At 40.3% G+C, this 27,380-nt stretch overlaps 1 long non-coding RNA gene and 1 other non-coding gene across 2 annotated transcripts; both read left to right on the top strand.

Annotated features, from left to right (window-relative positions):
* The first annotated feature begins 4,828 nt into the window (after window positions 1-4,828).
* On the top strand, window positions 4,829-5,246 carry LOC148802786 (uncharacterized). Its single transcript, XR_016082824.1, has 2 exons — window positions 4,829-4,902; window positions 5,011-5,246. It is a non-coding gene; the product is annotated as an uncharacterized LOC148802786 (long non-coding RNA).
* LOC148802787 (small nucleolar RNA Z221/R21b) lies at window positions 5,016-5,099 on the top strand. Its single transcript, XR_016083305.1, has one exon. It is a non-coding gene; the product is annotated as a small nucleolar RNA Z221/R21b (small nucleolar RNA).
* Window positions 5,247-27,380: the final 22,134 nt, after the last annotated feature.

Genomic DNA, 27,380 nt, shown 5'->3' with positions numbered 1-27,380 from the left:
TTTCTTTATCTGTTGACGTGTTGGTCATTATTTCTATCGGTGTTCCCAACCCAATCGTCATGTATTTGGTCAATCTTACGAGTAATATTTTAACCAAAGAAACATGCATCTTCTTGGTCTTTGGCTTAGAGCGGAAACTCCTATGCGAAGAGACTAACATTGACCATCCTTTTGTTCTTTTATCCATGTTCTTGCTCCTCCAGATCCCAATCCAAACTCCACTACTGCTGCCCCTAATCCTCTTTCTCCCACTCAATCTGCCCAGACTACAGATTCCGCTCTAGCCTGAATTACTTTGACTGATCATTCTTCTTCCCACTCTACCGATTCATCTACCTTAAGAGTATCTGCAGAAACTTTTCACCTTGCTGAACATACTCAGCAATTGTTATCCAGAGTGTTTCCCTCTTTATCTTCTTCGGATCCTTCCTCTTCTCGAGGAAAATGACCTCGGATAGACCTACTACAGCAGTTGAAAATTGAAACTTCTCCTGACCTCCCAATCTATGACCGACCTGAATCTTCGCATAATAACCAGACAGAACATATCCTATCGGTCATCGATCCAAATATAAACACTGAGACGGCTATGACAGTTCATCCCTCTACTTTACTTCCAAGAGAAGAAAATCTTGATGATACTTCAAGTACTCTTAGTATCTTTTGTTTATTTTTGTCTTTGTTTAAACTTTCTCTAACAAAGGCGGTAGTGGCTGGCCTTCAACAGCCACGCAGTGGCCAATGTTAATCTTAAGTTGGAACTGCCAAGGGGTGAACGTCCTAAGGCAGTTCAAGGATTAGGGATTTTAGTTAAAAATTTTAATCCTGACTTTATATTTTTATGTGAAACCAAAATCCCCACTGATAAAATGCAAAAACTTGCTGTTTGTTTTCACTTTTCTAATACTTACTTAATTCCTCCTGAAGATCAAGTAGGAGGACTAGCCATCTTCTGGAAAAATGGCTTTTCGATTCCTATCTTTTTGAGTCATTTGAGGTAAGTTCTTTTGAAACTAAATTTTATACCTACTTTAGATAATTGGCTGCTGGGTTTTATTTATGGACCTTTAGTTAAAGCCCGGCGAAACACTTTTTGGTCACAGTTAAACCATCAACCACAAATTGTTAATTTTCCCTTTCTTCTTATAGGAGATTTTAATGAGGCAAATCATGTCACTATTCATGACCCTTGTCTGTCTAATAGACCTATGAAACTAACTTCTACCCAATACCATACTCTAATCCTTGATCATCATCTAATGGAACTTTACATTCAAGGTGGTAGAACGAGCTGGTCTAAGAAATGGTCTATAGGATTAATCAATAGAACTTTAGATCGAGCTCTAGCTAGTCCTAATTGGCTTTCAGACTTTCCTCATGCCACCCTCAATATATTCGCCCGTTGGGGTTCTGATCATAACCCTTCTTGATACTTCCCCGAAATTGGAGCATCATCCAAAGCCATTCAAATTTTTCGAGATGTGGTTATCAAATGAATCTTGCAAACCAGAAATTTTAAATGGTTGGAGTTATCATGCTACTGGACATGCATCTTTTAGGATTTCTTAAAAAATGGATCAAATTAAGAAAAATCATATCGCTTGGAGAAAAATAAATTTTCTGATCCTCATCATCTATTACATCAAGTGGAAATAGAAATTATCCAATGTGAATAGACTATTCCTTAGGATTAGGTGACTTTAAATTCCCTTTACAAACATTATGATGGACTTCTAGCTCAAATCAAGAGCTTTTGGAGACAGAAATGCAAATTATTTTCATAAGAGTACCATTTGTCGCTAAAGAAGAAATGAGATACAAGGAATCCGAAATAACCAAGGGGTGTAGGTTATTGACCATAAGGATATTCCTATCACTTTCACTGACTACTTTGAGGATTTATGTACCCATTTACCCTTCTCTAATCTAGATCCAATCTCTGATCTTATTCAGCCCATCATAACAGAAGCTAGTAATCAAATGCTTATTGCCATACCCTTTGAGGAAGAGATCAAATCAGCTCTCTTTAGTATATGAAGCCTTAAATCCCCTGGTCCAGATGGTATGTCAACCTTAGTCTATAAAGAATTTTGGGATGTAATGCATAATGATATCATAACTTTTGCCCAAGAATTCTTTTAAAATAGGAAACTTTTGAAACGTCTTAATCATACATTTATTTGTCTTCTTTCCAAAAAGGAAAATTGTACAACAGTTCATGATTATCATCCAATCATTCTCTGTAATGTGTTGTAAAAAGTTCTTTCTAAAATTATGGCTACTCATCTCCATACCATTCTAGATAAGTGCATTTCTCCTAATCAATCTGCTTTTATCCCTATCTATCAAATAATGGATAATGCAATAATTGCTCATGAGATGTTCCACTTTTTAAAACATCACAGAAAATGAACAAACTACGTAGCCATTAAATTAGACATGGCTAAGGCCTATGACTATCTTAAATGGTATTTTCTTCTTGAAATCCTTAAAGCCCTAGGTTTCTATCCAGACTTCTATCAACTCATTCATGAGTTTATCTCCACTGTTTCTTACTCTATACTCATTAATGGTACACTAGAAAGCAAATTCTCACTCACTCTGAGGTATTCGTCAAGGAGACCCCTTATCTCCCTACCTTTTCATCATTGCAATGGAATATTTTAGCCATATGATTTCCAATGCCAAATCTGATAACCAACTCCAAGGTATAAAAATCTCTCCCAGAGCCCCTACTATTTCACATATCATTTTTGCGGATGACATTCTTCTTTTCTTGAGAAGTCACAGAGATGAACTTGACTGGTTTAAATGTCTTCTTCAACCTTTCCAAAATATCTCTGCCACAAGTAGTTAATCTGGACAAATCTGGAATATACTTTAGTAAGAATACCCACCCTAGACATCAACATATGCTTAGAATGCAATTCCAAATGAATCATTTAACTGGAAACTCTAAATATTTGGGGTTGCCTTTAATCTGGGGTAGAAATAAGCACTCCCAATTCGCTTTCCTCTTAGATAACCTTAGGAATAAACCTAACAAGTAGAAAGCTTCCACCATCAGTCAAGCAGGCAAAAGAGTTTTAATTCAGTAGGTCCTTCAATCAATTCCAAATCACTCTATGTTTGTTGCACAATTACTCAAGAAAACGATTTCATAAATAAATCAAATCATAAAAAAGTCCCCATCCTTATCATTGGACTTCTTGGGGTAACCTAACCATACCTAGATTAGCGAGACGTTTGAGCTTTTGACAAACTAATCTTCTTAATTTTGTCATTCTCAAAAAATTAGCCTTGAGATTCCTCACTAATCCTCAAAAATGGTGGGCCCAAATGTGGAAATCTAAATACCTCCCGAGCAACATAAAATTTCCTTACAACATTCCTCGTTCTAGCTCCTATTTTTGGAAATCTGTTGCCCCTGAATTGCAATCCTTATACTCTGATGTAGGTTTTCTAGTATCCACTTCATGTACAGGTCTTGTTTCCCATATACTCTAGATCCACAATTCTCACCATTTCCATACAATTACTCAGCCCATTCCCTATCATTTAAGAAACACTACCTTTTCAGATCTCATGATAAATGGTCATTGAAATTCTTTAATTATCCAAAATCTCTTTGACCACCATCAAGTATCACAAATTTTAGATTATCATTCTTGATACTCATCTCCAATGTATTCAAATTTTAGGAGGAAAATGAAAATTACAATCCATAGAGGAAGCGGAAGTTTTTGCGATTCACCAAGGAAGCATTCTCATACAATAGCTTGGAAAAACCTCTTCATTTTTTTGTTCGGACTCTAAAGTTATCATTCAAGCTCTATAGAACCAGTTCTCTCTTCCTTGGTCATCATTATTTTTGTTACTTCAAACTCAGAACTTATTATCTCAATTTTCTTCTTTTGGTCTTCTGTATATCAATAGGAGGTATAATGTTCCTACACATTAGATCGTACGTCTATATAAAAGTACTTTGTCGAAACATACAATATTGAATAGTTATCCTCCCAATGTACCTATTGTTCAAGACTTTGTTGTTTGTACTTTTTGTTAATATAAATTATCTTTATCCGTAAAAAAAAATTAGACAGGATAGAAAATTTTGTCCCTAAAGGTGCATTTGTTTGCGATACAATCACAAATATGTACCGCACAAAAAGGCCCCAGACTGGTAGATCTTTTGCTGATTATGTTTGGGAGGAAGGTCACTGTCTCCGATGGGCGGTGGTTGAGAGTGGACAACACTTGTATGCAATGGGTAAAACGAAGAACATCAACAAATAGTAAGCACAAATCTAAAAAATAAGGGAATGGTCGGTACAAAAAAAAATGGAAAATCATGTTTCCTAGTCATATTCGATGGATTTTTAGTGATATCTGTTGTTGTTGATGCAGCAAATAGACGATAATAACTTACCGTTCTAATAGAGTTGACGGTGACCATTTCCCATAGACGATCGATGCATCTGTGAAGCTTGTTTAGTCTCTTTTGAAGAAAACAAATGTTTGTATTAAAAAAAAATCATTGCGGAAATGTCTCGATTTCTCAAAATGAAACTGTGAGAAAATACACCGTTTTATGACGCAGAAATGCATTGCAAACAAACTTCTAAAAACCTGAACCGGAGTACATAAGCTACCGGTTTTGCGTTTGTATCGCGAACCAACGATGTGAGTAAACATCAGCCAGATCCATACAAAGGATAAAACCGTAAAATCACATAATTAGGGTTTCAACTCGGTGTTTCTCTATGCTTGGTCTCCCGTTCGGAGTTCTTATAAAAGGTGAAAACTCGGCTTCCCTCTTCGCGGATCTATTTCCTTGTGTCGGTCTTCTTATTCTGTCGCAGCTAGGGTTTTCATATCCGTTTTTTCTTTCATTTAGCTTAGGTACGGTGAGATTCGTAGGATTCGCTTCTCTCTCTTAATCCTTCCCTGTTTATTTCCAACATTGTTTCTCTCGTTTTCTCTTATCGTCTTTCTCCTTAAAACTTACAGTGGATGGACTGTGATGAGGATTGAGTATGTCATGCACCACTCTGATTTCATTCAGTGCTGATAATCGACAAACCCACTTATCTGAGTCCTGTTTATATCAATCATCTACTTTGTTTGTTATGTAGTTTTCAAGGATGTAGTGAACCAGGTGATGCGGCCTGTTTCAATGGCTGACCATGATGCGGACCGTACAGCTCTGCGCTGTTGGGGACAAACTTTGGTATCTGATGGTTCCTTACTACCACCCCTTCTGCTGATAAAAGTTTTAATTTTTTCCGATCTTTATAGTTTAGCACAATTGGTCAAAAGTATTTGTGAGTTTATTACAGATTTACAGGGGGATTGGATCAGATCAATAGAATCAACAGAAATAGCAGCGATTGCAAAATCTAGGTGAAATTTTCGTGCTAATTTTGAATTTGAGCATTAAATGCGAAGAAATCTATCAAACCGTGGAAGTTTAAGCACCATAACAAATTTGGGAGTTGTTGCATTTACATAATTTGTTGTTATACTGCCTCAAATAATTTTTTTTGGAAGATCAATTGCGATTCCTTTCTATTCTTGGGTTAGGGTTTTCTTCACTGAAAAATAGGCTATTTCGAAAAGCGCAGTTTTGACAAAAAAGTCTGTTAATCGCCGATCTGTTGTTTTTTTCCTTGCAAAAAATAAGAAAAAGTGTTTTGGTTGCAGGGCAATGTTATATGCATTAGCACTAATACAAATGTATGGAAGTGAAAATGAAAAAACTGTAAATTTATTGCAACCAAACAAAACAAGTTAAAATTTGAAACAAAAATAAGTGAGAATTTACACTCAAATCATTTGCACTTTCATAATTTTGAATTAGTGCAAATTTGTTGCATAAGTTGCATTGCATCCAAACACAGCCTAAAGGGGGTATGAACCGAGGTGTAGGATTTGGTCCAATCATATCCAATTTGATTAAAATGCAAGTTGATCAAAGGGTCTCCAATTTAATTTAAAGTGAAAGTAACATCTAAATTATATGAAAAATCTAGAAAATATTAAAAAAATATGTAGAAATGTATGTTGCAATTCAATCCAATTCAAATGAATTAGATTAGGTCTAATCCAATTCAAAGTGAAAAAAAACACCAAAAATTATATGAAAAAAATATAAAAAATATTAAATAAATACATAAGCATCTACTACAATCCAATCCAATGTTGAGAACATTGTGTCAACTTTTGAGAGTGTTCCAAGTTGGTGAAAACTCTCATGTTTCTTGTCCACGAGAACTCTGCCCAAGTCTACCCAATACATGAAGATGAAATGTTTTTCATGTGATACAGAACCTATGCAAATTGATCAAAATTTGAGATAATATCAACAGGAAATGTCAAAATTTAAATTAACAAATTTTAAGTGCTTAACTTTAGGGTCCAAACGGTATCATCATGTTGTTTGACAAAAAAATAGGGTAGAATACAAAAGTCTCCCCTGAAATTTTTGATAATCATAACTTCCCTTGTATGTTAGACCGATGTAGTAGTTTCTTCCAAATATCCATTCTACCCTTTTATTATTTATTTTATATACAAAATTATTGAGTAACCATGTTTTAATTCGACAAAAACATCAGAAGATTGTTAAAGGGATATTTTTGTTAAGTAAAAATGAGATTATTTTAATAATTTTGTATGTAAAATAATTTATAAAAAGATAGAATGGGTGTTTGGTAGAAATTGACGCAATCAGTCTAACATTTTTCGTCTAAGAAACTGATGGAAGGAAAGGTTTGTCCAAATTTTCAAAAGTTTAGAGGAGGTATTTGTGAAAATTAAACTAGAGGAGAGGTTTTTATGATTGTCAAAAACTTTGGGAGAAGTTTTTACATTTTACCTAAAAAAAAGTATCACCATGTTCACTTTTTAACTGGGTGATGAGGGGATTATCCCCTTCATTAGTAGTTCGCTATAGTTGATGAGCTTTGCAATGCTTTGCATGGCCATGATTACCATGGTTGAGGAGGATCCTGCAAATATCCGAAAACTCTTCATTGTCTGTTAATTATTCTTTCAATTGTTTCTCCTCTTATCCTTCAAGGATTGCCATTTAGATAATTTCAGAACCTCACCATGAAAATTTCTGGGGTTCTTGACATTTCCTCCAATTCCAAACCCAGTTACAGATTTTGTATCACAACATCAATGGGGTTGCATCTTCTGCATCGGTCCAATTTTCTTCCAAACCTACCTTGCAACAATTTGGCGTAGTTCACCTCTTGGCGTCATGTATCTCCATCAATAAACTCATGAACTATTCCATTCACCTCAATTAAACTATATCTCGGCACCTTCTTGATTCCAAGCTCTTTCATCTTCTTTCTTACCTTGATTGCATGTTCCCATTTGTCAGTTGCAGCATAAATATTAGAAAGAGGTGTATGGACACAGGAATTGTTGGATTCGATTCCATCAAGGTTTCCAGTTACATCTTAACATTGCCATGGATTCTGTAGGCATTAAGGCTATGTTTGGTTTGAATGAAAATGTAGGGAAAGGTAGAGAAATCTAGAGATGAAAAGTGGGCCGTGTCGGACCGGTACGGCATGGTCTGTGGGCGGCCCGTGCAATGTGCGGGCTGTGCTGCCCTCACCGGTGAAAAATTTGGGGGTCGGCTCAGGACGGCCCACGGCCCAAGCCCATGTGGGCTCGTTCTGTGTTGTGATGCGGGTTGGGCTAGCCCATGGGTTGACCCTTGGGCCAGGTTGGGCCAAAGTTATTTATTTAAAAAAAAATGATAAAAAGCTTAAAATTTTAATTTTATATGAATTTTGTGTATACAATTGCTTATATATACAAAATTTAAATAAATTAGTATAATAAAATTAAAAATATATATATTTATTTTATTAATATATTATATACTATATATTATTATATAATTATAATTTATATAATATTATATAAATATAGGCCCACCGACTAGCACGATTCGCTAGGTCGTGTTGTACCATGATGACTCATGAACTTAAAACCCCAGGCCTAGCACGACCTGCATGATCATACCGGACCTGTTCAACATGACAGTCCATAGGCGGCACGACCTGATTTACACCTATAGAGAAACTTTTACAAACCTTCTATTAGTTTCCTTGTCTTTCCCTTTCTTTCCCTACCTTTTCCTTCACATAGCCTAAATAAAACACCCCAAAGTGGTACTACAATCTCAATATTATCATGTTTTCATCAATGTATCCATACTATTTTCCTTGCTCTAGAGATCCCAACCAAGCACAACACGTAATGGAATGCAACAAAAATGAACTTATCCGACTTTACTCTTTTCATTTGCATCTCTTGAAATAGAGACAAGGCTTCATTAAATTGGTTATATTGCCCATATCCATTAATCATAGCTGTCCAAAGAACAACATCCCTTGCATGATTCCTATCAAAGATCTCTGTATCCTCATCTAGCTGACCACAATTCACGTATCTGGATTCCATGATTGTCCAAGAAATTACATTTTTATCTGGCATTTCATCAAAGATTTGACGAGCCATACTTAAGCACCCGCACAATGGTGAATTTAAGCTCATTATCATTATATTGGTGAATCTCCTTACCCAGTTCCAAGTTTCCCAAGGCAGCACAAGATGAGATAGTGTTGATTACCGTTGCTTCATCAGGTCTCACAGTTGTTTCATGTGCTGGAAAATATCAAGTGCATCATCAAATCTCTCACTCTTAACATAGCCAGAAATCAAAATATTCTAAGCAATCACATCTCTTTGTGACATTTCTTCAAACAATTGTCGCAAGGTCTTGACATCACCTATTTCTACATGCATGTCCACAAGTGAGTTCCACACATAAAAATAAAATGCAAATCCAATTTTAATAATAAACAAACCCATGGATGTTTCTCCCTTGCAAAACTGCTTGACAATTGATGAGGGCGGATTTGGCCCTCCAATGACATTATGACACCTGATACCTCATGACAAATAGACAACCCGCCATAGGCAGTTCGCCATCATGTAGCCTGGCACCTTACAGACAAGTTGGCACTCATAGGCAGCTCACCACGAGGCAGCTTGCCACCATGCAACACTTACAGGCAGCTCAACACTATAGTCAGCTCGCCATCTAACCTGCCCAGTTTAACTCAGCTCGGCAACCAAAGTTCTCCACTTTGGCCTGAGTCATTGGCCACTTAGAAGCAGACGAGATGACGAGGTACTTAGCCAAAAAACATGATACATAACCAAAAATTGATTCTTTAATTGGCGCCGTCTGTGGAAAACGGAACAAAAAGCTATGTTCTCATCTTTCGAAATGCTAAGTCCTCTTCTTCCACAAAGCTAAGTTCTCACCTTTTAGAAATTAAAAGTTCTCACTTTCTAGTTTCCATTTTTTATGAACTTAAAGACTATGCAGGAAGTTGGTGGCCAACGGACTAAGCAGTTCTACCAACTTTATTTCAACTCGGATAAAGCCTCATCAGTCCTCTTCGCAAGGTACCCTCTACAAAGATGAGCTCTTCGTGGCTTCCGCGGGAATAGGCGGCCAACAAACTGCATGGACGCCCCTGCCGGTTGAGCCTTCCAAAGGCTCCTGTGTGAGCCGGCAACCTAAAGTTAGTAGTGCTGCCCCTGAAGGTCGAGCTCCTAGTAGCTTCTTGTAGGAGTGGGTAACTGACATCACTAACGAGGCTGATGCAGCGCAGCCGTAGCTCTAAGGAGCCGACCTGGCCTAGGCGCGAGCTCGCAGCCTGGCCCTGGCGCGACCAAGCCTAGGCGCGAACTAGCGAGCTGATAAAAGACTTTGGATCCACATAAGACCCAGTCGCCTCTTCGGCATGGGCAAAATCAAAGATCAAGGAGAGTGGACTACGAGTCGCTCCCAGAGCCTAAGGGCTAAAATACCACATAAGACCCAGTCGCCTCTTCGGCATGGGCAAGATCAAGGAGAGTAGACAACGAGTCGCTCCCAGAGCCTAAGGGCCAAAATACCGAACTAGCGAAGACCTCCTCACCACATAAGACCCAGTCGCCTCTTCAGCATGGGCAAAATCAAGGAGCGGACTGCAAGTCGCTCTCGGAGCCTAAGGAATTGAATCGATGCTTATGAGCTCATCGAATTATTCATTCCGGGCCAAAAGGAGAAATCTACTCCCTTCGCTGAGTTACTTTCGGCTCGGGAGTCGGGGGGCAAATGATGAGGGCGGATTTGGCCCTCCAATGATGTTGTGACACATGGCACCTCGGAATAACTAGGTGACACCCGGAACCACTTTGGCAACAACTTGCCTTAGCCAAGTTGATGGTGTTCTACCTGGCACGACCTGGCGGCTTGGCCTAGACGCGACTTGATAGCCTGGCACAGGCCCGACCTGGCTGCCTGGCACAGGCACCGACCTGGAGACCTGCAAGACGTGCTCATCAACAAATTCGGCAAGCATATCCTAACACTCCCACGATCCTTGGAAGTTGGCCCACATGCCGAACGATCTGGAGGGTGGTCAACGCGCATGGCGGTTACCTCCAGCAATCTCGAACCACTTAGACGACCTCGCAGAAATCTCGGATATGGTGCGTGAAGTCCACGCCAAACAATGCTTATATAAAGGGACCAACCCCAGAAACAAGTAAGCAAGTTCTAGCTCTCAGACTTTGTGATTTTTAGCTCGCAGTCTACTATGAGAGTACTGACTTAAGCACCGAAGCGACCTCACCGGGTTAGCCACCCCAAGTCCTCTTTCATTTAGTTCCTTGCAGGTCTTTAAAGAACAATGAAGTTCATCAATCCAGCTTGGCACCTCACAGGCAGCTCGACACCTGGTCAGCCCGACACCTCACTGGCAACTCGACACCCGGTCAGCCCGACACCTCACAGGCAGCTCGACACCTGGTTAGCTCGACACCTCACAGGCAGCTCGACACCTGGTCAGCCCGGCACCTCACAGGCAGCTCGACACCTAGTCAGCTCGGGACCTAGTCAGCCCGGCACCTCACAGGCAGCTCAGCACTTCACAAGTCCCAGTCGCCTCTTCGGCATGGGCAACTAAGAACCAGTCGCCTCTTCGACATGGGCAAAGTTCAGGAGTGGATTACGAGTCGTTCCCAAAGCCTAAGGACTACAGTACTGCTCAAGACCCAATCGCCTCTTCGGCATGGGCAAAGTTCAGGAGTGGACTACGAGTCGCTCCCAAAGCCTAAGGGCTACAATACTGCATAAGACCCAGTCGCTTCTTCGGCATAGGTAGAATCTAGGAGTGGACTACGAGTCACTTCCCGAAGCCTAAGGGCTACAATACTACATAAGACCTAGTCGCCTCTTCGGCAAGGGCAAAGTCTAGGAGTGGACTACAAGTCGCTCCCAGAGCCTAAGGGCTACAATACCGAACTAGCAGAGACCTCGGCACCTTATGGGCAACTCGCTACCAAGCAGCTCCCAGAGCCTAAGAAACTGAATTAGCGCTTACGGGGACGTCGAATTACGGGCCAAAAGGAGAAATTCGCCGAGTTACCTTCAGCTTGGGAGTGGGGGCAAATGATGAGGACGGATTTGGCCCTCCAATGACATTATGATACCTGGCACCTCATGACAACTAGACAGCTTGCCACAGGCAGCTCGCCATCATGTAGCCTAGCACCTTACAGACAACCTGGCACTCACAGGTAGCTCGCCACCATGCAACACTTACAGGTAGCTCACCACCATGCAACACTTACAGGCAGCTCACCACTAGGCAGCACGCCATCATGTAGCCTGGCACCATACAGACAACCTAGCACTCACAGGCAGCTCGCCACCATGCAGCACTTACAAGCAGATTGTTAGACCGACCATCGCATGACAACCCTGAGGAGCTCACCACCCTACCCCGCATTTTACGGGAATGTGACTTGTAACGGCTATATTAGCTCACCCACTCCCCGATTTAGGCGGAAATGTGCAACCTTACTGGTTGGTGGCTTTATCCCCACCTAACACGAAAGCAGGTCCCACCACAGCAGGAATCCAGGAACTACTCCACCAAACCCACGAGGACTCTAGTATATAAAGGCCTCACCCTCCAGGGGCGAAGGAGGAGGAGGAAATGGTGTGTGATCTTTGCTCTCTAGCTCTCTCATTCTCTAATATCATTTTCAGCTCACTATTAAGTGCTGACTTAGCCATCAGTGTGTCCCCGCCGGGTAAGCCACCCCGAGTTCTCTGATTCAATTCTTGCAGGCAACCAGTCCCCACCATCTACAAAGATGAGCAGATCACCTCCTGTAGGGAGCACCCCGGGTTGCACCACACTAGGGAGCTCCACTTCAGCCTCTGAGTGATTGGCCACCTGGGAGCAGACGGGATGACGAGGTACTTAGCCAAAAAAATGATACGTGACCAGAATCGGTTACATCAAGAATAAAGGGACAAGTGAAAAGGAAAATTCCAGATTAGTACCACGTGCTTTGGGCCTAGCATCACTTTGATCCTCAAACTTTAAAATGTGCCAATCCAGTATCTAAACTTCCAAAATGCACCAATTTAGTCCCAACCATCTGTTCCTTCCAGATGATTGAAATTATTTGGATCGTGTCCCAAATTGGTACCATGGGCCGTCTCTGTGATGTGAATAATGCATAGTGAGGATGCATGGGAAAGTCTTTCCCTTTGGTTGGGGAAAGCGTGGGTGGAGAAAAGATTTCCCTGCTTCCACCTTCCAGGAAGGAGGAAGATGACGTGCCATGGGCCGTCTTTGTAATGTGAATAACTTGTACTCCGTTCATAAGCTAGTTTAAGGTTGGATCTGATGTAGCCACTACATAGTGGTCATTGCAATTAATCCAGTAAACATACACCAAATCATTCAAAACCATGTGAAGAGTAGTAAATTACAAAGACCCCCCTGTACTATGACCATGAGACAAAGACCCCCTACCGTTAGCCTTCTGTCCAAAAAGGCCGTTATAATATTTTTTAATCCCCATACTATCCTTGAAGATGAGAATTGAAAATACTACAACGTCAAGATTGAACCCATTTAATCCTGACTACAGCCAGACGGCGATTGGCTGCTAGTACAATCCTGCTAGTACAAGTAGGCAAATACTACAACAAATACTACAACCAAACGATGATTCAATCCTGAGCCAATAATTCCGGGGATGAAGAAAGCGGAAGCAACAACAGTTGCTTCAATGAAGATTTATCCAGAATGAGTAGTATCATAAACCCTGTACAGAGTCACATACTGTTTTTCCCCTTCAAATCTTCTTGATTCTGGAGAGACTATGTGGCTGGGGATCAGTCCAGAACCCCCCAACTGGCCGGAAAGGGATGACATTATCCCGACGAGCATAGAGGGGAAGGTGATCAGCGTTGATCTTCCCATGTCCCTTCGGATGATAAAGAAGAAGAGGCGATGGCAAGAAGACTTCAGAGAAGCTGGTGAATCCACTTATTTCTCCGTGAAGAAGGCCTTCTCTTCCATGGTATTCATCATCCGAGAGCTTCACAGTTATGCCTTGCAGATGTGGAAGATCCTTTTCTATGAAGATCTGCAAGGGATTCTGGATCGAGTGAAATATCCCTTGGACTTGATTTATGGACTAACCTTGGACTGGTTCTACAGTAAATCCTCTGGGCCAGCAATTACTTCATGCCATTGGTTCGTTGTAATTTTGTTGCTGATGGTCATGAAAATGCAGATAGAAAACCTGTAGAATGAGTGGATGATGGAACGGAGTACATTCTTCACACTTGATACAAGTTCTAGCTGATCTTTGAGTCTGTAAGTGTGAAGATGTGAACGGAAGAATATGAAGTTACAAGATTTGAGAGATCCATGTCAGTCATCTTATGGGTAGTAATTATCCAAATTAGTACAATGGAATTTGATCATTGAAAAGCAAGTAGTGGCCCAAAGGTTTGAACTTTGAAAAATAGAGGGCAGTAATTGGAGCACAAACCATGACCACGAATCATGACCATTAGCAACAAAACTACAATGACGAATACGAAAATCACGATGAATACTCACCGGGAAAATAGTTTCTTCCACTTGTGATGGTGGTGGCGACCACAGTCCTGCTTCAACATCTTCGCTCGCCAGTTTTTGTCTTAGATTGCAAGAAAATCGCCCCGATTCAATAGGAGGCAGTGAGCTAGTTACAAAAATCCATATCTCGCGCCAGTGGATTTATAGAGGGAACGAAAGAAAGGGGTCCTTTGTCTCATGGTCATATATTATAGGGGGGTCTTTGTCACAGACCCCACAATACAGGGGTGTCTTTGTAATTTACCCTTTATTTTTTGTAAAATAATTAGGGGAATATGATTCGAATCATTCGTATCTGTTATCACTTCAGAGAACAGACGATTCCCACCTTAACATTCTTGTCCATCTACTTCCTCCGGTACCGGATTGGCACCATGTCCCTTTGGTTGCCATCACCCATGCCTACCCCAACTTCACCCACCTTCTCATCGCCTGGATCTTTGATACCAGGTGTAGGCTGTCCCACATACAACGTATGTGAAATTGTTGGGTCCTGTCCCGAATTGGCACGCGAGGTTTTTGTAACAGCAGTTTTTCACATCAACAAGCATTTTTTCAGAGCATGCTAGCCAAGTTCACAGGCCTCACATGCATCACATGGGACACAAACCTAAAGAGCTGTTCGACTAATGCTTGCATCTTTTGTAGTGAAACCATCAACGTGTGGGTCAGGACGGGCATTGGAAAGGGAGGATGGATCAACATGGTGGAGGAGGGTAAGGGATAGTTAGATACAAGAGCCAATAAGGCTTTGTCTTTTGTTTTTTTCGCCTTTGTTTCATTTTATCTTCTTGAGAAAGAAGATGATTAACAGTGTTTTATTTAGAAGGATAGATTTGATATTTTCAAAAGTTTTAAGTCACACATGTATTATTAACGGTATGGACTAAATTAGCATGTTTTGAAAATTTAGATATTGAAGAAAAAGGGGCATGCCTCTTGAATGTGGTAGAAAATTCTCTCTGCATTACTCTGTACTGCGTCCAAGTCCAACACGTATGACCCTCGTAAACCAATGTGTCAAGTGGAAAGAATCTTTTCAGCAACCTAGGTTATTGAATTTAGAAAGCCAGGCTTTTCTGCTCTCTTCAGTCATTATTTCTTCCCGGATTAAATCAAGCAAGCCACAAATTGATCAACATAAATAATGCTTTCCGCTGAATTCCACATAGTATGTAAAGCAAATATTCAAATTCAACTAACAATTGAAGCAAAAAGGAAACTATCATAACACTAAACATCTATACTACTACCGTGATCATATAAATAAAGCAGATAATTGCCTTTGTATTGGTGCAAGTGATAAAAGCTAAGTTAAATGTGATTATATAATGTTAACTTGTATCTTTACCCTTTACTCGAGTTCAGCTTCGATCAGGGTAAAGTCCATTCAAACAACGTTTATAACCTTGCATTGAGAATATCTCTATACTTGTATGCTTTATTTCATGGAAAGATATTCCCAATACAAAGTTGCAAGAGGCTGTTCGAATAGTGTGAACACGAGCTTGCCCTAAACGAAGCTGAACTCCCTTTACTCATATATGCCCTTATGGTAGAGTAAAGATTGAAAAATGTCATTTATTTGATTTTGGATTCACCTTGCTAAGCCTTTTTTTCTTCATTAATAAACAATCACAAAACCGCGTGAGCTGAAATTAGCCCCTATTGCTCTATAAACAAAGGCCAAAAAAAATTCCTAAATGAACCTTTACAGATCTTTGCATACAATTTATTTACAAATGCCTGTGGAACACATAAATCTCACCCATCATGATGTAGTTACTAACAACATTAAACCCTAGAACCGATGGACTCACTTTCTTCCCTTTCTTCCCCTTTTTCTTCCCTCCTTTGGTTGATTCATCAAGACTTACCACCATATCTGCCACAATGTCCCCAAGTCCTGCACTATCAGTATTTACCAATGTTTAGAGAACCGAGTCGGGCATAGAACCGGAGAAGGGTCAACTAGGTCAAACCGTAATGACATGACATATATATATATATATTACGAGTAACATAAATACTATATATAAGCCTTTTAACTTACATTTTCTTTAAAATATGTGCATAATAATGTAATATATATAATAAGCAATCACTAATTAGCATAAGTAAAGAGGTGGATTAGTGGTAATTAAGTAATCTATGAAAATAAGAGGTGTTGAGTTCAAATCTTGTTAATAACATTTTAAAATTTCACTTATGTATGGACCCAGGAGGTTTCATGAAACTGGGACCAATTCACCTAATTCTAGTTTAATCAGCCAATTAGCCAATTTTCAATGGGTTATGAACAAGTCCGATTATTGGGGTATGACCAAACCGATCAGGGCCCCAGGTCGCGATTCAATTAGTTCAGTCGCCTGGTCAAGTCTGATTTTCTAAACAATGGTATTTACATTTGCATCACCAAACCCAGCCAATTTTCTGTCACTTCGAGATTGGAAAGCAATCTCAAGCATATCCACTAGTAAGAGCTCCTTGTAATTAAGGAATTTGTCTATGAACTCATGGTCAGGATCAAATGAGCCAAGATTTTACTATCATTTTGTCCGCTTTAGAGCACATGTTTCTCCGCTCTATTACACATGAGTCTTCCGTTACCATAGCACATGTTTCTCCATTTTATAGCACATGAGTTTTTTGCCTTTAATACATCACAAATAAGAATTTTTCGCTTTATAGCAAATGAGTTTTCCGCCATTGGCACATCACAGATCAAAATTTTCACTCTATAGTATACAAGTTTTCCGCCTTTGGCACATCACAAGTTAGAATTTTTTGATCTATAACACACGAGTTTTCCGCCTTTGGCACATCACAAGTCAAAACTTCTCGCTTTATAGTACATGAGTTTTCCACCTTTGATACATCACAAATCAAAATTTTCCACTTTATAACACATGTGTTTTTTGCCTTTAGCACATCACAAATAAGAAATTTCACTCTATAGCACATGATTTTTCCACCTTTTTCACATTGCATGTGAGAATTTCTTAGCACATGAGTTTTTCGCCTTTGGCACATCACATATCAGGATTTTCCGTTGCATAGCACATGAATTTCCCGCCTTTGGCATATCACAAATCAATATTTTCTGTTACATAGCACATCGATTTTCAGCCATTGGTACATCACAGATCAGAATTTTCTACTGCATAGGACATGAATTTTCTGCCTTTGGCATATCACAATTCAGTATTTTCCACTACATAGCATATGTATTTTTTTTCTAGCATATCATAAACCACTGATTTCTCGGCTCTATAGAACATTGGTATCTTTCGCCACACTTGCATATCACAATTTTAATCAAGACTTTATCATTGTTTTCATTGCCGCATGACACATTATTGGTTTCAATTTTATGTTTTCTCATCTTACGGCGTATATCTGATCGGACTTCACATGATCATCCATACTTATTGGAAAAGTCACTATTGCCAAAATCAAATAGTCTTAACACTTCAAATTGCTTTTAATATTGTTCTATTTGTTTTTAAATGTTTTTCTTTACGACAATTGTACCCTCATTCTATAAAGGTTTCTGATACCTAAGAGAGGTCACCTTGACAAAAGTAAATAATTTTCACTTTATGAGTTGTTTTTTATGTTTTTTCCATATGACATATATGCCTTGATTTTGTAAGGTTTCTTAATACTTAGGAAAGGTAACTTTGCCAAGAATAAAATGGCCTATACATGATCAAAGTGATCATGGGCTGGGCTGGTTCGAGCTTTGCACTTATGATAAGGGATATGGCTTAGGCTTAGGCCCAACTCGGCCTGGGGTTTCGGACCAAAAACATAAGCCCTAGCCTAAATTCATACGGGCTTGGGCCAGGCTGGGCCTGATTCCAGGCTTATGTCTTTCATATATAAAACATTACACACACACATACACACACACACACACACACACATATATATATATATATATATTATTTTATATTAAATGACATAACATGCATATATGCTTATTCTATACATTATATAATATAAATATTATATATAATATAAACTATACATGTTATATTATAATATTTATATATAAAATATATAAAATAATGTAAAATAATATGTGTACATATGTATACATTATACACAAAATGTGTATGTTTACATATATGTAGGCCGAGACAGGCTTAAAGTATTAGGCCCGGGCCTAGCCTAAAAATTTGTAGGTCTGATGCAAGATTGGGCCCAAACACAAAACCTTGAACCAAGCCTGGAAGTTTTGGGCCATGCTTATGCAGGGCGGCCCAGGCTTGGTTGAAATGATCATCCCTATGCATAGGAATTCTTCTACTTTGCCTTAACCCTCTTTCCTTTCCTCGCCTTTCTATTCATCCCATCATTCGTAAAAATCTCTATATGCTTCTTTTGGGTCTTTGTTATTTCGTAGTCCCCTACCTTACAACAAAGAGAGCTAGTTGTTAATATTCAATTTTTGCTCAATTCGCTGCATGAACTACAATTCACCCTAAACGCCCAATCGGACTATTTCGATCTCTCTAAAACACCTAAAAACCCAAAAGATTGGAATTTTAACCTAAAATCCCTCATATCCACCATTAAACCTACCTGATACCAGTTTAATGATTCTGATTAACACCCATTTACAACTTGACCCTTATATTAGACACCACCAATAAATCCCGGTCACCCTAAAATGCTTACACATGAAATTTGAGCCCCAAATCCCCCATTTACCCATTTATCAAGAAAAGGTTTCATTTCGAACCCTCTCATTGGCCTGAATACATGTGATCCAAATCCCCTGATCCTAATACACTTGAACCAATTAGACCACACAATTAAACTCTAGATAGACCAAAACATCTACCTATAAAGTTTTAACAAAAATTCCCTTAATTACCCTTTAATCAAACCAAGATTCCATTTTAGATTCTCTTGTTAAATCGAATTTCCACAATATTGACCCCCCCAAAACCAATTAGACATTACCCTCATACCCAAAATACTCAAAAATACCCTCCTATAAAATTTTATCCCAAAATATCCTTGTTTTCCCTTTCATTACATAAAGATTCTATTTCGAAGCCCTAGATTGACCAAATTCCAAACCTATCTGATTCAGGCCCAGTTAGGTCAATCTGACCCCATGTTTCAACCCATAATACCTAGAAACCTAACCCTACAAAATTTCAACCAAAGCCACCCTTATTTACCCTTTCGTCTAAAAACTCCATTTTAAGGCTTCAAATTGGTTGAATCCTAAATCTGTCTAATTTTATGCCCAATTGGGCTAATCTAACACTACAAATTAACTCAGAACATCCAAAAACCCAACCTTGCCACTTTTCAACTGAAAACACCTCTGTTTACCCGTTCATCCAAAAAGATTTCATTTTGACATTTTAGATTGGCTGAATTAAACCCCTCTCAAATCTACCTGATTCGGGTTGAATTGGTTCAATTTCACCCCACCAATCAACTTAGAATGTCTAAAAACCCAACCCTATGAAATTTCAGCCAAAAACCTCCTTGTTTATGAGTCCATCTAAAAAGGTTCCATTTCGATTAATTTCGCTGGCCCATACACACAAAACCCTCTAAAAGCACTCAAACTTATCTTGGGCATTTACATTTTGGCCCAAAATCCCAATCGTCCACCCAGAATCCCGGTTTAACCCCCATTAGACCCAATTTGACCTAAAATTCACAAAATTATGATAAATTTATGAAATTACCACTGATTCCATCCTAAAAATTAAACCCAAGCCTTGCTTGTTTACTACCAAGATAAGTACACTTATCTAGATAAAATATTACTTGGTAAATAACTAAATAATGCAAAATGATTCATTACATTTTACACAAGTTTGTTCCACATGGGAGATAATTAAGTTTACCAAAAGTAAAGTTGATTTTACCATGAGATCCCTTGGTTAATGTAAAAAGGTCATAGAAAAATTTGTTTTATAAAAGAAAACATAGAAAAAATAAAAAATTCGTTAATGGGTAGGCAATCTAAAATCTCCTGGACCTGATGGCATACCTGCAATAATCTATAAGGAGAACTGGGATGTGATGAACACTAAAATCATAGACTTTGCCATAGAATTCTTCCAAACTAAGAAATTACTGAGATGTTTAAATCATACCTTTATTTGTCTTAATCCTAAAAAAGAAAATTGCACCAAGGTACAAGATTTCTGTCCCATCAGTCTCTATAATGTCCTGTACAAAATCATTTCGAAGATTCTAGCTAATAGACTTCGCACTGTTCTGGATAAATGTATCTTCCTAATCAATCAACTTTTATCCCAGGTAGACAAATGGTTGACAATACTATTATTGCCCATGAAATGTTTCATTATCTGAAACATCATAAAAGGGGTACAGAGTATGTAGCTATTAAGTTGGATATGGCAAAATCCTATGATAGACCGGAATGGTCTTTTCTGTTAGAGGTACTAAAAGCACTAAGTTTTCTCAAGACTTTTTTCAAACCATCTTTGAATGCATATCATCTATCTCCTACTCTATACTTATTAATGGTTTAACTGAGGATAAAATTGTCCCTTCATGAGGACTTAGGAAAGGAGACCCTCTTTCCCCTATCTTTTTATCCTTTCCATGAAATGTTTGACTAGACTGATTCAAAAAGCTGAGCAAGAAAACCATCTTCGAGGATTGCAGCTGTCATCTAGAGCTCCCTCTATTTCCCACCTCAATTTTGCTAATAACATCCTTTTATTCATTAGAAGTCACAGAAAAGAATTAAACAATCTAAAAATTATCCTCAATTATTTCCAAAACTTCTCAGGACAATTAATTAATTTGGAAAAATCTGGGATATACTTCAGCAAAAACATTCACCCTCATCACCAAAGAATGATTAGGAGACAACTCCAAATGAAGAATCTCCCTGACAACTCTAAGTATTTAGGGCTTCAAGGCTTCCTTTGCTTTGGGGTAGAAATAAACAACCAATTCTCTTTCCTATTGGATAAACTTAAGAAAAAACTTAATGCTTGCAAAGCTTCAACCATTAGTCAAGTGAGAAAGCGAATTCTTATTCAATTTGTGCTTCATTCCATTCCCAATCATGCTATGACCTTAATCCAATTACCAAAGAAAACAATTTCTGCCATGGATTGTATTATCAAAACTTTCTAGTGGGGTAGATCAACCTCTAAACCCCATCCTTATTACTAGTGTTCTTGGTCTAAGCTAACCTTGCCTAAAACCCATGAAGGACTAGGGTTTCAAGAAATAAAGTTGGTTAACTTAGTTTTTCTCAAAAAGCTTGTCTGGTGCTATCTAAATGAACAACATAGATGGTGGGATCAAATCTGGAAATCAAAGTATCCCCTTGTCAATGAAACTTTTCCCCATTCCATCCCTCGAACAAGTTCTTATTTTTGGAAATCCACTGCTCCTAAGCTTCAAAACCTATTTCATGAGGTTGGTTATCTTATCTTAGTAACTTCAACGGATTCCATTTCACAAGTACCTTGGATCCAGAATAATCACTCTTTTCACATGATCCATTGTCCTATCACTGCTGAAATCCTAAACTATACCTTCACTAATCTAATCCAGAATAGAGATTGGAATTCTACTTTAATCCATTTTCTCTTTGATACCACTCGAAGATCTTACATCCTACAAACACCTATTCTTCCGGTTAATACTCCCACCTCTTGGATTTGGACTAAACATTTTTCAGGGAAATTTTCAACCTCAATTGCTTATATAGTGTTAATCCAGGATAATTTTCCTCAGTTGAATAATAATACTATAAAATCCTGTATTTAGTGGATATGGAAACTATTTTGTTCTCCTCGTTATCAACTCTTATTCTGGTGTGTCATACATAATTACCTTCCCGTGAAAACAAAAAGTTTTTGCCAAGATCAGGATCAAACTTGTGTCTTTTGTCAAGTCCATCCAGAATCTATAAACCATTTATTTTTGGAATGTTCCTTTACTCAATCTATACTTTTTGCTTCTACTTGGAACATCATCTTAGACACCTCTTCCCATCACAATTTGATTGATTGCATAGTTAGTCTTGTACAAAAAATTCCACACAAACCTGATTTTTACAAAATTCTTAACTAGTACGCTATTGCTTTATACTATATTTGGTTTGTGAGGAATGAAAAAGTTTTTAAGGATTTTAATCTTTCCAATTTATGGATTACTCAAAAAACAAACTTTGTTTTCAATCAAATATTGACCAAGTCATCTAACCCAGATCCAATTCCAAACTCCCCTCCCCAGCTGTGTCTACATCCCAATTTGGATATTGATTGTATCATCTTTACAGATGCAGATAAACTTACGCATTCTTATTTCTCTTTTGGAATTATTATTTTAACTATACAATTGGAGGGCCTACAAGTAGCAGGTGGTAAAAAGGTTATGACATCAATATAGGAGGCAGAACTTTTTGCAATCTATCAAGGAATTATATATGCGGGCCAATTGAGAAAATCCGGTTTGATGATTTGTTCAGACTCTCGGGTGGTGATTAATGCACTTGAACATCGGACTGAATTACCTTGGACTACTTTAGGATTACTTACATCAACCACCAACTTATTTTCTTACATATTAACCGCAATTATAATGTTCCCGCACATGAGCTAGAAAAATGGTGTAAACACTGATTTTGTTACCTCTGTACCAAACTTTGTATTTTGTTCCTCAGTTTAATATATTATGTTTTTATCTTTCAACAAAAAAAATCGTAAATGGGAAAAAGATACCGGTGACCAACTTTCCTGCTAAACGAATGGGTCGGGGCCCAAAAGTAAATTATTTTACCGTGCTAAAATCCACTGTTCACCCTCTTCTTCCCCACATGATGCCCGACGGCGATCTCCTCTCCCTAATTTTCTCATCCTCCCGTCCTCTCTCTCTCTCTCTCTCTTCCCTTCTTATTCTTCTTCTCCTTCTGATGATGTGCGATCTGGAAGCTCCTAGCTAGAGGGTTGTCTAGATGTGCTTCACGTGGCAAGCTGGATCAGTCTGCGAAATAGAGATCAAAGAGACCGGGGTGGAAGACCCGACGAGGTCACTTCGATGCTTAAGTCAGTAATATGTTGTGGTTGCGAGCTAAAGTTTTGGATGCTAAAGAGCTTAAATGTAAACAATCGTGCATACCTGGGCTTTGAAGGGGTTGTTGCCTTTATATAGCTGAATTGTCGTGGGTCACACAAAACAGTCCCGGGATCTTTGGCCTGAATAGATGAAATCTGCTTCCGCTTTAATCAGGGAGTAACATATCGGTTAAGGAAGTCTATCGTCTCTGCCCGATCCAGGCGGGGAGAGGATAAGGCCTGCCGTTATGCGGTGTGATCCCATGAGGTTCAGATCTCGCTGGGCAGCTTCTGGAGTCGATTACGTGTCACACCAGGTCTTGAGCCCCAAACTGGACTAGGTGCAGAGATGCCTTCACGCCGAGGTGACCGAACACCCGAGCTCTAAAAATGGTGACTAGGCTTCATTCACTGAATTGTCACCATTCGGGCAGATCACGTCCACATGACCTATATATACTAGGTCGTGCCAAATCACCCTTCATCAATTGCCCCCACTCCTCGTGCCAGGGGTCCTAATCCGGGGTGGGGAGATCATGATGAGCCCAGGTGGATTTGGCACGAAGTCTAGGTGATATGGAGGGTGGATCGTTAGTCGGACTTGTTCGACTGTTCGGCTCAACCAGGAAGTGACCCAAATCGCATGTCAGGTATGCACGGACGTCAAGCCAATTATAGTCTCCACAAACGTCAAAACGTGCTCTAAACAAATTTCTACCTCAAGAGGCGTGCTATTGGTTTTCCTTGGAGTTGTTGGATCGTGTAGACCTTGGCCATTATTCCTGGATACAATGGTTATAAATAGGGGCCGAAGGGCCCATTTTCTTTGCCACAAATCGCAAATCCAGAGTCCTTGACGTTGCGTTCAAGTCTCTCAGCTCGGTGCCAGCTATTCTTGGGTTCGAGATCGTCTTACTTTTCTTCGGTCTTCATTTGGTGAGTTCATCTTCCTTTACTTTCGATTCTGTTGACCTTTTTGTTAGAATGTCTTGTGTTTGCTTAGATAGACTTTTAGATGGGAGTGGTGAATCCGCTGGGGCCGAGGTGGTCACCTTGGCACAGACTGTGGAGCCTCATCCTACCGAGGTGGGCATTTCGGTACAAGATGTGGGCTCCAATCCATCCGAGGCAGACTCACCTTAGCAAGAGCGAGAGGCCTCCAGAAGGTCGGCCTCCACCTCGCACCGATGTCATTTTCCGGACAACATCGGTCCATCTACCATGACAGCGGACAAGCTCCTATCTCTGGTAGCTCGGTACAGATTTCCCAACGATCTTGTATATAGTATCCCTTTAGGCAAATTCCCTTGTGACCACAGTCATGACAAGATCATGATCTTTGAGGAGAAGCTCATAGTTGGGCTGCGTCTTCCACTCCATCCTCTCATAATCAAAATCATCAAGTTCTTTGACCTCGCCATATACCAGCTTCACGCGAACTCCATCCATAACATCGTAGGTACCATTACCCTTTTCCATGAATACAACCGACCTCTAGACCTTGACATCTTCTCTTCGATCATTTCCATAAAAAAGAACTTGTCATGTGTTCTACCCGATCACAGGCAAAGTTACTATATGTTTCCTTGCCTTGGGAACAAGCTATTGCATGAGCTCCCCAACAAGGTCCCGACTTGGAAGAGATGCTACTTCGTCATCCGTAACACCAAGGGGTGGCCTTTCCCGACTCACTAGAGGGCTGCCATCCAGGACCCCGGCGTTAGACTGACCCGAAGACAAGGGAGGAGGTCTGATCTTGGGCGAAGCTCGGCCTGAACTTCATAAACTTTGTGACCAAGGAGAAGCTCGTGCAATCTGGTCTAAGCCCTCCTTGTAGGCCGCAAACTATTGTACCTTTTTACTGTTTGTTTTACTTCAATGTCGTACCTAACTTGGCTCGCCACTTGTTATAGCTGTCATGGACGACATTCTCGCCGATGAGCTCTTCAGGGGCATGAAGAAGGGAAAAAAGAAGAGGGCCTCCAAGAAGGCTTGTCTCCACGCTAAGACCACCACTTTTGACATCGTCGCCTCTGCCCCCAAACACCCACCTGCTGCCGAACATCCTCCTGTGATCGACTTAGTTGAGGAGGACCCAGGCAAGGCCACTCCACCCCGCGTGCCTGAGGAGACCACATCTTCAAAGCCTCAGCCCGTACAAATGGTCGCCACTACTTTGGGCAGCGACACCTTAGTCCAGAGTATTTTGACTCCGAAGTATGGCCTTCTCAAGAGAAAGGACGTGGTGTTTGCTGAGGAGGTCACTTGCTGGGTTGTCTTGCCTGTTGCTCAACTCGGGGTCCGAGCGGCTACGCACTGTATGGTGGTACGTATTTAACTTTCAGATTGCTTCGTACTTAGATTTTTCTTCATACTTATGCTTGTTTTCTTCTTTTGGCAGGTGAACTCCTCTATCCACGCCTTGGCCTACTATTCCGAGGTAAATTTAAAGTGAATTCTCGAAGTTGTATAATCCTCCCGGAGTGCTCACTCCAAGCTCAACTTAGCATGCAACGAGATCAACTAGCTGAAAAAAGACGCACGGGCTAAGAAGGAACTACTGACTCTGCTGATGGTGGAGAAAAAGAAGCTCAAGGAGTGCGAGGCAGCACTGAAGAGAGAGAATGAGAACCTCGAGGCTCATTTGAAGGAGCGGACTGAAATCCTGCTTCAGGCGATAGAAGAGGACAAGGTCAAGGCAGTCGAGGAGTATAAGTCTTTGGCGGAGCTTTGAAGGAGGTTGGTCGAGGCTGGGACAGCGGGCTACCACAAGGGGTTTAAGCTCAATAGGTGGTTGACCCGACGTGAATTTCCCCATCTCGACCTCAGTGCCATTACCACGTCCAAGATTACCAAGGAGATGGCCGTACGGATCCGGACTTCAAGGCAGAGAGTGACAACGACCTACTCATTGACGAGACAGTGGGAGAGGGAGAGGAGGTCGATGCTACCGAGAACCGCATGAAGACAGATCCGCCTGTTGAATCCTCTGTTGGGGATGAGGACCCCCAAAGTGATTGATGCCTCTTTTCTTGGACCCCCCCCCCCCTTGTAAATATTTGATGTCCGAGCCTCTGAGCTCGACTAAGCAATTGTAATCTTGTTCTCTCTCTCTTCTTTTTTTTTACTATGTTCTCAAAGCATTTTATCAATGGAATACAAGTATTTTGCAAAGCTCCTTGTGTACAAATTTTTTTCTAAGTGTAGATTTCTCCCAAACTCATGATCTAGACCATATAGCAGCAAAATTTTTCCAAGTATAGATCACTCCCGAACTGAAATAGGACAATCATTATTGTAAGCCGGGGTGGGCAGGCACTGTAGGGTATACATGCCCGACCTATCTGTACCTTAGCCCTTATGTGGTGCCGAGGTCTTTTATCAGCTCGACACCTTAGCCCTTAGGCTCTGGGAGCCACTCATGGTCCACTCTCCTTATCTTTGATCTTTCCCATGCCAAAGAGGTGACTGAGTCTCACGTGGTGCCGAGGTATTTTATCAGTTCGACACTATCCCCCATTGATCAAAATGCCACGGGCTAGTGAGGAATTTCAAATTGGCAGCAAGTAGCCGAGGGATGTTGGCATGCCTTTGGCAGTTGTTGCACATCTTGACGAGCTCAAGGGCATCTGCCTTCATGGTAGGCCAGTAATATCCTTGCCTCAGTAACTTCAGGGCAAGTGCCCTGCTCCCTAGGTGTCCTCCGCGGTGTCCCTCATGGATGTCGTGCAGTACTTAATCCGCTTCTGAAGGCCCCAAGCAACGTAGGTAGGGGAGTGTGAAGGATCTCCTATACAACCGCTCACCGATCATAAATATTGGGCTGACTGTCGCTTTACCCTTCAAACTGCATTGCATTCTGCTGGCAGGGTCACGTGGAGCAAATAATCGACGAGCGGGTCGATCCAACTTAATTCTACTACTAACACGGAAGCAACCTCTTCTGCCCCCACCCCCGAGAATGTTACGGTGAGGCAGGTCTTCGATATATACTATCTGCTTCATGGTTTCGTTGGTACTAGCCAATCGAGATAGTGCATCCACCTCAGCATTCTTGGATCTCAGTATCTGCCTGAGGAAGCAAGAGTGGAAGTTCAGTAGAATCGCTCTGACTTTGGCTAGGTATGCTGCCATGGTCTGGTCTCAAGCCTCGTAAGCACCGTTAACCTGGTTGACCACTAACTGGGAATTGCTACATACGATGAGGTGTTTGGCTCCCATCTCCTTTACTAGGTTGAGTCCAACAATTAGTGCCTCATAC

This window comes from Nelumbo nucifera, chromosome 2 (genome assembly GCF_055504915.1).
Source record: "Nelumbo nucifera cultivar China Antique chromosome 2, China Antique-T2T, whole genome shotgun sequence".
NCBI classification, from domain to species: Eukaryota; Viridiplantae; Streptophyta; class Magnoliopsida; order Proteales; family Nelumbonaceae; genus Nelumbo; species Nelumbo nucifera.
Note: the sequence above shows the minus strand (reverse complement) of the source record. Positions and strands in the feature narration are given on the sequence as shown.